This window comes from Diabrotica virgifera, chromosome 3 (genome assembly GCF_917563875.1).
Source record: "Diabrotica virgifera virgifera chromosome 3, PGI_DIABVI_V3a".
NCBI lineage: Eukaryota > Metazoa > Arthropoda > Insecta > Coleoptera > Chrysomelidae > Diabrotica > Diabrotica virgifera.
The window spans coordinates 242,957,434-242,967,175 of NC_065445.1; positions in this window are offsets into that span (position 1 = coordinate 242,957,434).

The window sequence follows — 9,742 nt, forward strand, 5'->3', positions numbered from 1 at the left end:
GTTGCAATTAATAATACAAGGAATAATTTAGGGTTGAAGGAGTCATAGAAGAAGACGCATCTCCTGGTTAAACAATTTGAATAAACAGCTTGATTTAACTACACTACCGCTGATCTCTTTAGAGCAGAGTTTCCCAACCAGTGTGCCGCGGCACACTGGTGTGCTCTAAACAGGGACGTGCGGTTAAATTTGAAACAGGGGTAGCAATTTATAAAAAAATTGTAAAAACACCTATTTATAATGTAATTCAATTCTTCTACCTGAACGAAAGTGTCGGTCATCAAAATTCTTAAACCTATTTTCCATTCGTTGGCATATTTGATCTAAAATCTGATAGTATAGTCGGCGGTAGCACGATTGGACATCTCCAACATTATCAGTGCGTATGCGTTTCCTTTTAGGCTCAAAACTTTTTGCCATCATATTATTCCAGCATTTTTCAAAGTCATCTCTCTCTTTTTGTTAATAGCATCCTTAAATTCGCTAATTTTTTTACACAGAAACCAATCTCGTTTATCTTGCATTCCAATACATTAAAACAATTATCTGAGAATGTAAATATTTCTGAAAAAAGCAAAGTTAAAAAACTATTATATATAGATATAGAATAAAAGCTATTTATGGTTTCTGTATCCCACTTTTCACATTTTCGCCATTCTCCAAAACCCTAATAATTATTTATATAATTATTTAGTATTTATAATAATATAAATAATTCTATATATATATTGAAATATTGAATTGGTTGCATATGTGAGTCCATATTAAATGTAGTAATGAAACACAGACTTACTCACAATCATTTAATTATACTTTGACGACCGGTTTCGATCTCTACATTATACAGATCATCTTCAGGTCGGCGTTACAAGTAGTTAAATGCTACAATAAAGAAAACCAGAGTTAGAACATTATCTGGTTGCACAAGTGTTAACAGAAAGCCAAATTCGAAAAAAATTTTTGCAATAAAGGTTTTCAACTGTTGACATTTCAGAATATTGATACCTACAAATGCACACCTATGAGTTAAAATGCTCATAAGCATATATGAGCAAATGGGTGCATGTAGTTTGTGAGTTTGTGTTGAAATTTAAATTATTAACAATTAAAACAAATTAAACCATTAAGCAAACTTAAATATGCATCCAAACTCAAAATAGCAATAACAAATAGATAGTAATATTGTTCAAACCTACTTACATGCCGTTACAAGGAATGCGTTGCCACTTAGTTGTTATCATATTAATTCGTCCAACTTATGCTGATTGGTTTGCTGGTAGGGTTATACGGCAAACAGACATGTTACGCAGGTCAAAACAAAGTAAATTTTTGTTTTTTTTTTCCTATTTTTTTCCTTTCCAAATTCAAAAATTTACTTTGTTTTGACCTGCGTAACATGTGTGTTTGCCGTATAACCCTACCAGCAAACCAATCAGCATAAGTTGGACGAATTAATATGATAACAACTAAGTGGCAACGCATTCCTTGTAACGGCATGTAAGTAGGTTTGAACAATATTACTATCTATTTGTTATTGCTATTTTGAGTTTGGATGCATATTTAAGTTTGCTTAATGGTTTAATTTGTTTTAATTGTTAATAATTTAAATTTCAACACAAACTCACAAACTACATGCACCCATTTGCTCATATATGCTTATGAGCATTTTAACTCATAGGTGTGCATTTGTAGGTATCAATATTCTGAATTGTCAACAGTTGAAAACCTTTATTGCAAAAAATTTTTTCGAATTTGGCTTTCTGTTAACACTTGTGCAACCAGATAATGTTCTAACTCTGGTTTTCTTTATTGTAGCATTTAACTACTTGTAACGCCGACCTGAAGATGATCTGTATAATGTAGAGATCGAAACCGGTCGTCAAAGTATAATTAAATGATTGTGAGTAAGTCTGTGTTTCATTACTACATTTAATTCTATATATATTCATTTATATAAATAAAATCAATCTTCATAATTCCACAAAATCAGTCAACGAAGCCCGTCATTGTCAAATGCTGGTAAATCCCATTTAAATTCACGAAAACAGCACTCCTTGTATGTAGTTGAAAAAATTGCTTACAAGCGATAGATATGCCCGAAATTTGAACTCGCCACTCTGCGTGAAACCCCGGTGATTTTTACATAGGCTGAGGAGAAGCAAATTTGAAAACAGATTATCTGTCGACATGACTTCGAATACCAACGTAGAAATACGATCATGGCATATGGATCCGCATACGGAACGAAAGCTAGATAATATTCAGCGCTACTTACGAGTATTTCATTCCTTTGTTATTTACTGTATGACAAAAATAGAGTCTTCAGTTTGAGCCTTTGTCGGATTTGTTGTGTCGTTAAATTTTGAGCTAAGTTATTGGACTGGTCTGCTAGTCTCTATTCATATCATTAGCAGAGTTTGGAGACTTCTTCCTTGACAGTTGACATTTTGAGGTCTCGTACGATAGTTTTGTTTGGAACGTACCATGGAGCATTAGTTATCATTCGGAGGACTTTCGATTGGAATCTTTCAAGAATGTAGATATTGGATCTAGCTGCTGTTCTCCATAGTTGAATTCCAAAACTCCAAGTCTAAGGCCCAGCTGTTTTCGCTTGGTAAAAATATGTTTGCTCCGTGTGAGCCTTCGATCTAAATACATTATCAAGTATTTTATGTTTTCTTTCTGTGACAGAGATTGGCCGTTTAACGATACCAGAGGATAGTCTCCCTCGCCCTCGCGGTTTGTAAATGTTACCTGCGAAGATTGTTAACCAAGTTTGTATTACATTTAGGTTAGCCTGGACTCTGTGTGATGCTACGGCTGGGCTTCATGAGAAGATATTAATTCTGTGTCATCTGCATAAGTTGCTGTTGTGTCTTCTGGTGATGTAGGTTCTGGTTTCCGGTGATTACCGTATTTGCTGGTAAACCCGATGAATTTGTTCAATGGTAGCGTGCTGTGGCGTAAACCCAAACTGGTGATGAGGTAATTAAAATTGGCTCTATTCTCGATAGCAGCAATTTTTCCAATATTTGAGACATTATGGGGAGCATGCTAATAGGTCTGTAGAAGTTTATTTCCTCCAGGGATTTTCTGGGTTTTAGAATGAGGATTATTTGGTCTAGTTTCCAAACTAGGGGAAAATATACTGTTCTGAATGCGGCGTTATACAGTTGTGTAAAATAAAGTAAGACTTTTCTTGGTAATTCCTCTAAGATTCTTACTGTGATTAGGTCATACCCTTGGGACTTATTTGGGTTCAATTCAATTATCAGGAACAGAAAAAATAGTGATAACCTGCCCTCGCTCAAGTTGATTATTATTTTTTGTTAAAAGTACTGCATCCATTATTTTATTAAAACCATTTGTTTAAAAATATAAGCTGTAAACACCCAACATTTAACTAATGTTAAAAAAACTTTTATCTTTAGCAATTTAAAGTCAACCTTGTGTAAAAGTTATTCATAAAACGGTTTAATAGATAAAACAGTGAAAATTTCAAAAAATCGACACAGGTTTAGAAAAGTTTTTAGCAAAATTTTTAAAAATTATAATATATTATATAATTTATACTGATATATTTTGACTATGAAGGTTAACACTATAATTAAATAAGAAATACATTCAAAATTATGATGGATAAATACAATAATGTTTAAAGACTGTAAATATATCTTATCTTTTTCGCATTTCACATTTTTTTAAAATATTTTAAGATAATTGGACGTATGTATATATTAATTTTGTTGTAGGGATATAAGGTTAGCACTACGCCTAAGGATGCTTCGATGTTACGTGTTATCTACTCTTCTTTATGGCTTGAAAGCGTGGACATTGAAACAAGTCCATTTGAATAAGTTCATGGTCCTACGAATATCATGAATTCAAAGAATGTCAAACGTGGAAGTAACTAGAAGGATCGGAAATCAACAGGAAATAATACTAACTATCATAAGACGAAAACTTGATTACTTAGGACATGTGATGAGAGGGCAAAAATACTCATTATTACAACCTATTATACAAGGCAAAATCCGAGGAAACCGAATCTTGGGAAGACGACGAACATCCTGGCTTAAGAACTTACGGGAATGGTTCGAATGCAGTAGTGCAGAGCTATTTAAAGCGGCAGTCAACAGTTTCCGCGTTGCCATGATGATTTCCAACCTTCGACAGAAGATGGAACTTAAAGAAGAAGATATATTTATTGGTGGCAAGACAACAATAAGGTCAATTGTAGATGCATAGTCCTCGACACCTAATGGTAAAAGAGGCAACCGATTATGTATGTATGTTAGTGGCGTAGCGATAAATCCGGGGGCCCTGGGGCAAGTCCACTCACGGGGCCCCTACTACAAAAAAAATTTCAGCTTGCTTTTGGGTGAATACAAATTTTTTAATTGATTTTATTTTTTTTTTATTTTAAAATATCTAACTATTTTGCAGTTCTAGCTCTTTAATCTACTTTTAAATAAGCTAATCATGCTTAGCCTCAAAATGATTTTTTTATATAAACTTAACTTGAACTCTGCATATTCAGTTAAATATATTTTTTTAGGTGTAATATTTTTTTTTATATTTTTTATTAAATCTTTAGGAAATATAGATTAAAACTAAAACACCAGTTTAAAATATCATATCATTTAATAATTTGTTGAATATGTACAATGTTGACATGTCAGGTTGTATTTATTTAAAAAAGTCTTTCTTTCTAACTTTTGCTGAAGCAAAATCATCTGTAACACTATCAATGTCAATTTGTTTGGCACGATCATTTTCAATTGAAAGTATCGCCAGATTTGCGAGTCTTTCCTGGCCCATAGTACTTCTCAAATAGTTCTTAATTATCTTCAACTTTGAGAATGAGCGCTCCGCTTTAGCGACGGTGGCCGGGACTGTCAAGTACATGACGCACGCTGTACACACATCAGGATAAGTTGAAGACAAAGAGCTATGGTCAATGAGCAATAAATCTGCAAGCTCTTTGACAGTGGACATGGTTTTAAGCTCTGTTTTGAAAGTTTATTTTACGGAGCAAAGGACATGGCACACATCTTATGGAAAATATAATGTCACTCAAATTCAATAAAATTTATACGATTAGATTCGTTTTAATATAACGATCAATTCTTATCATTGCGCCAACTCTTAATTATGATTAATTACGGCGCAAATTGCAATTAAAGTTTATCGAAATCACATTTTTCTAGTCCATAAAATGTTAGTTTACAATCATTATTGCTCTGAGTGCTATTCATAACAGCTTAAATCCCGCTGGGCCTAAGCGGATTAGTGAAACTAATCCGCTGATTTATGGAGTACCGAAAATCTGGGTATTTTAAAATATTTTTTCTCTCTCTAACTTATGTACCTACCCATTTGATTTCAGATTTATTTATATCAATTTCTGCTCTTATTTTTGAAAATAGAGAGTTGGCGCAATGATAAGATTTGATCGTTAATTTAAAACGAATCTATTGGTATAAATTTTATTGAATTTGAGTAACATTATATTTTCCATAAGATGTGTGCGATGTCCTTTGTGATGGGAATGAAGGAGAGATGTCATTAGGAAACCTTTTCACAAATTCAACAGCACAGTTATGAATTTCACTTTCACTTGCTTTTGACAGGAATTCAGGAAAAGTTACTTTATAAGTATCTAAAACAGATTTCATTCCTAGAAAACGTGCTTGTATTTGGCTGCACAATATGTCAATCATAGGGAGAAACACTGTTACTTTAAAACATGATTCCGGTTCCTGCAACCTCTCGTCCTCACACAGTTCGTCAAAATGTTTTTTTGACTTGATCTGTCTTTTCTGAGAAAACCCAGGTTGAATACCCCAACGGTTGCAAATTGTTGTCGCCTCACATACGAAATCATCAAATTGTTCTCTCATCTCTTTCAGTTTTATTGAGTAAGTTGTAGGCTGAAAGTAGGTCTACTGTCTCCGACTGCAAAGTTTTAGACACTATATTAATACATTTCAGAACTTTACATTGAATAACCAGCAGCAAAACAAATTTGAAAGATTCGAGCTTCTTTTTCAGCTGAATTGATTCATCCTTTTCCTTCCCAGAAAATTTAGTAAGTAATACCGGGAAAATAGTAATAGATATTTTGTTTAAAAGAAAATTCTGAGCACGTACGTATATTTAGTTTTTCAAAATTCGAGAAGTACATAAACTAGACAATGACCCTCCTTTTTTCCCAGGAGTCTCGCGGGGGCCCTTACCTCGGGGGGCCCCGGGGCACTGCCCTGGTGGATTCCTACGCCACTGATGTATGTATGTATGTAGATGCATAGTACAGTCATTGATTAATAACTACATAGATACCTCACCTTTGGCATGTACAGTACAGTGCTAGTACAGTTAAACCAATTTGTCTGCAACCGTGAGGAGAAGAGATGACAGCCATTCGTTTATATGGTGCAAGTGACGTTGAGGGTTTTTTGTCAACTCTGTTTACCTGTAACGAGTTGATACGTTATAAAGGGTGTCTACGGGGTGTATACGGTTTTTTTGTTTTTGGGTTGTAATTTTTTATTGAATCATAAACTAAATAGAATAGGGTTATGTATCATTCAAATGGCCTCCATGGCTTTGCTGATACATACGCACTCTTTTACGCACAATAATCCAGTCAAGGAACTTTCTTCGTTGTGAATGAAGTCATCGCTCTTTACTTCTTTTGTCAATTAAACTTTGTAAGCATAGCAATGCAGATCGCATTGCAGTTCCTGGCCTTTCATCAACACTCTCACACACTGCTTCGGTATTGACTGTTGGACGACCAGTGTGTGTGAACACATCACCGGAATTATCAAAAATTGATCTTTTCATGTGGAACTATATAAAAAGCCCTTTGTACCAGAAGTCTACAACAACACCCGATAATGAGAAAAGTAGAATAAGTGAAGCTTTTAATAATATTGACTTACAAATGTTAACAAATGTAGCTCAGTCATTTGAATGTCGGTTACAAACTTGCATAGACGTTGGAGGTGGGCATTTTAAACATTTACCTTATACTTATTTCCCTAATATTCAATTAATTGTTACATTAACTGAGAACATAATTTTCTTTTGCAGTTCATTCTGTAGGAATACTCTTCAATGATTTCTATTAAACTTAATTTAAAAACTAGAACATATTGTTTTACCTTATTATGTAAAATTCATTCAGGTAGCACGCTTTAGATAGAGGTCATGTAATCAGGCGAGAGGAAGATGCCATAATCAGAAAAGTTTTTGACCGAAGAGAGTCGATAAGACAACGAGCAAGAGGAAAACCGAGACGTAGGTACCAAGACAACTTTTGATCGCGCAGTACGTCCTGGGTATACCCAGAGGGAGAACGCCTGCGCATTACAAAATTGGGCGTTCGCGGAGTCCAAATCTTTCCCTCTGAACACCCTCCGGATTTTTAATTCGGTGTTCGCGCAGTACAGAATAAAGATCCTGAACATGCCCGGGGTACGCTCTCGACGTTCGAGGATTTTGTTTCGGATTTTAAGTTCGCACAGGCGCACAAAATATTTGGGAAGAATTTCTTGACATTCTGTTCTTACCCTTTCCAATTCTTAACCTAAAATATTGTTTTGTTAAACAACTTGTAGATGTAGATTCTGGTTTTTAAAGTTTTGAAATTATGTAGTGTTGTGTCATTTAAATATTCTTCAAACAAATTTTAATATTTTTTATATTAAAGCTTTTTTAGTTGTTTTTGTCAATGTTTTCCATTTCGTATGTTTATAAATAAGTAGGTACCTTTTCATGTATTATTTTCATTCGATATTCGATAATTATCTATTACGGTAGTATGTATTACAATAAATTGTACTCTGTTTTTACTTAATTTCTTCTATCTAAATGAGCTTATAAGTACCTACATATTCTTGTGGTTTATTTTTCAGTTTAATTTATGAGTTAAATTAGTCTCTTATTGAATATAATGAAACATAAACAATACATCAAACTTATTCTGAAACTATTTCTTGTGTCTTGTTATATTTCATTATTTTTGTGGTGTAATAAACCACAACACCAATGCCACAACCCATTAAATTCAATACGTAGATATCAAAATTGGAAATGATTGTTTTACTAAATTATTCCTTCCTTCAGATAATGTTCAACCCTCATGAAGTTAAAGGTAATTTTTATATCTACATATCAACAATCTTTTACTCTCTACAAAAATGTAAGCTGGATTTCAGAGTGGAAATAACCACATTATATTGTGGAATTAGTGGAAATAATAAAGAAAGACTCTAATCAAATTTCTACCTTCTAAGAAAGGCATTGAATTATTGAATAGAAAGTTAATCCTTTGCCTGTTGCCTTTATTCTCTTTTCTTTTTCTCTTTGTTGACATACAAATTTGTTGCATTTGCATTTTTTTTGACATTTATTTCGAAATAAGAAAGAGACAACAAAAAGCTTCCTTCTCTAACCTTAATGTATGCAACCCGTCAGTACATTGCGAATGCGAATCCGAAAATTGTTCGCGGAGCGAAAAATCCTGAGCATGTCCAGGTTGACGCCTGCGCATTGGAAACTAACGAACTTACTCTGGGTATGCTCGATTTGTACTGCGCGAACACTACTTTTAAAAATGATTTAAAATCTATTCGAATTAGAGCACGGAGAAGAGTTGCCAGAGGCAGGGACGAATGGAGGATTGTTATGAAGAAGGATTTGGCTCATAATGAGCTGTAACGCCATTGATGATGATGATATGTAAAATAAATAATTATTGTAAATAGTTTTTCGATTCAGAGCATATCACGGGCTATTCTGCCGAATCCAAGAGGATGAAACGTAAACCAAATTAAATAGTAAATTGCCTTTCATTACCTTAGTTCTACTCACAAATTGAGTATAGGAATCAAAATTCGTTGGATTTCTGTTTATATAATTTGACGTATTGTGGAATGCATATTGTAGATACCCCATGTCTATTAATTTATCGTTCCGTATTTCTTGTAAATTGTAAAAGGAATCGAAGTAGAAGATCCAAATCAACCACCCCCAGGAGCAAGCAACAATACACCATTAGAGCCTCCATCAATTCAAGAAGTACGGGATGCAATAAAACATCTAAAAAATAATAAATCCCCAAGAAGTGATGGTATACCAATATATGGTTATTAAATGTGGAGGTGCTACTCTGACTAATCAAATATATGAAATAATACTGAGACCCTGGAATGAGGAACAAATCCCGGAAGAGTGGTGTATTGGAATCGTTTGCCCGCTACACAAAAAGGGTGGTCAATTGGAATGAAGAAACTATAGGGGAATAACCCTCTTTAATAAAGCTTACAAAATGTTTTAGAGTATCTTATATGGTCGCCTAAGTGCACATTCAGAGGAGCTTCTTGGAGAATATTAAAGTGGTTTTAGGCCTGGTCTATCAACAATAGACCAGATTTTTGTGCTAAGGAAAATACTGGAATAAACCAATTAATTCAATATCGACACATACTATCTTTTCGTAGATTTTAAATCGGCCTATGATAGTGTCCTAAGAAATAAATTTTATGAAGCCATGGATGAATTCCACATCTCTGATAAACTGATAAGATTGGTTAAGGCTACAATGCGTAAAGTTGTTTGCAAAGTCGAAATACAGGGCGAAAAATCACAAGCGTTTGAAACGCATGTTGGGCTGCGATAGGGAGATGCGCTGGCGTGTCTCCTTTTCAACATAGCTCTGGAAAAGGCGGTCAGA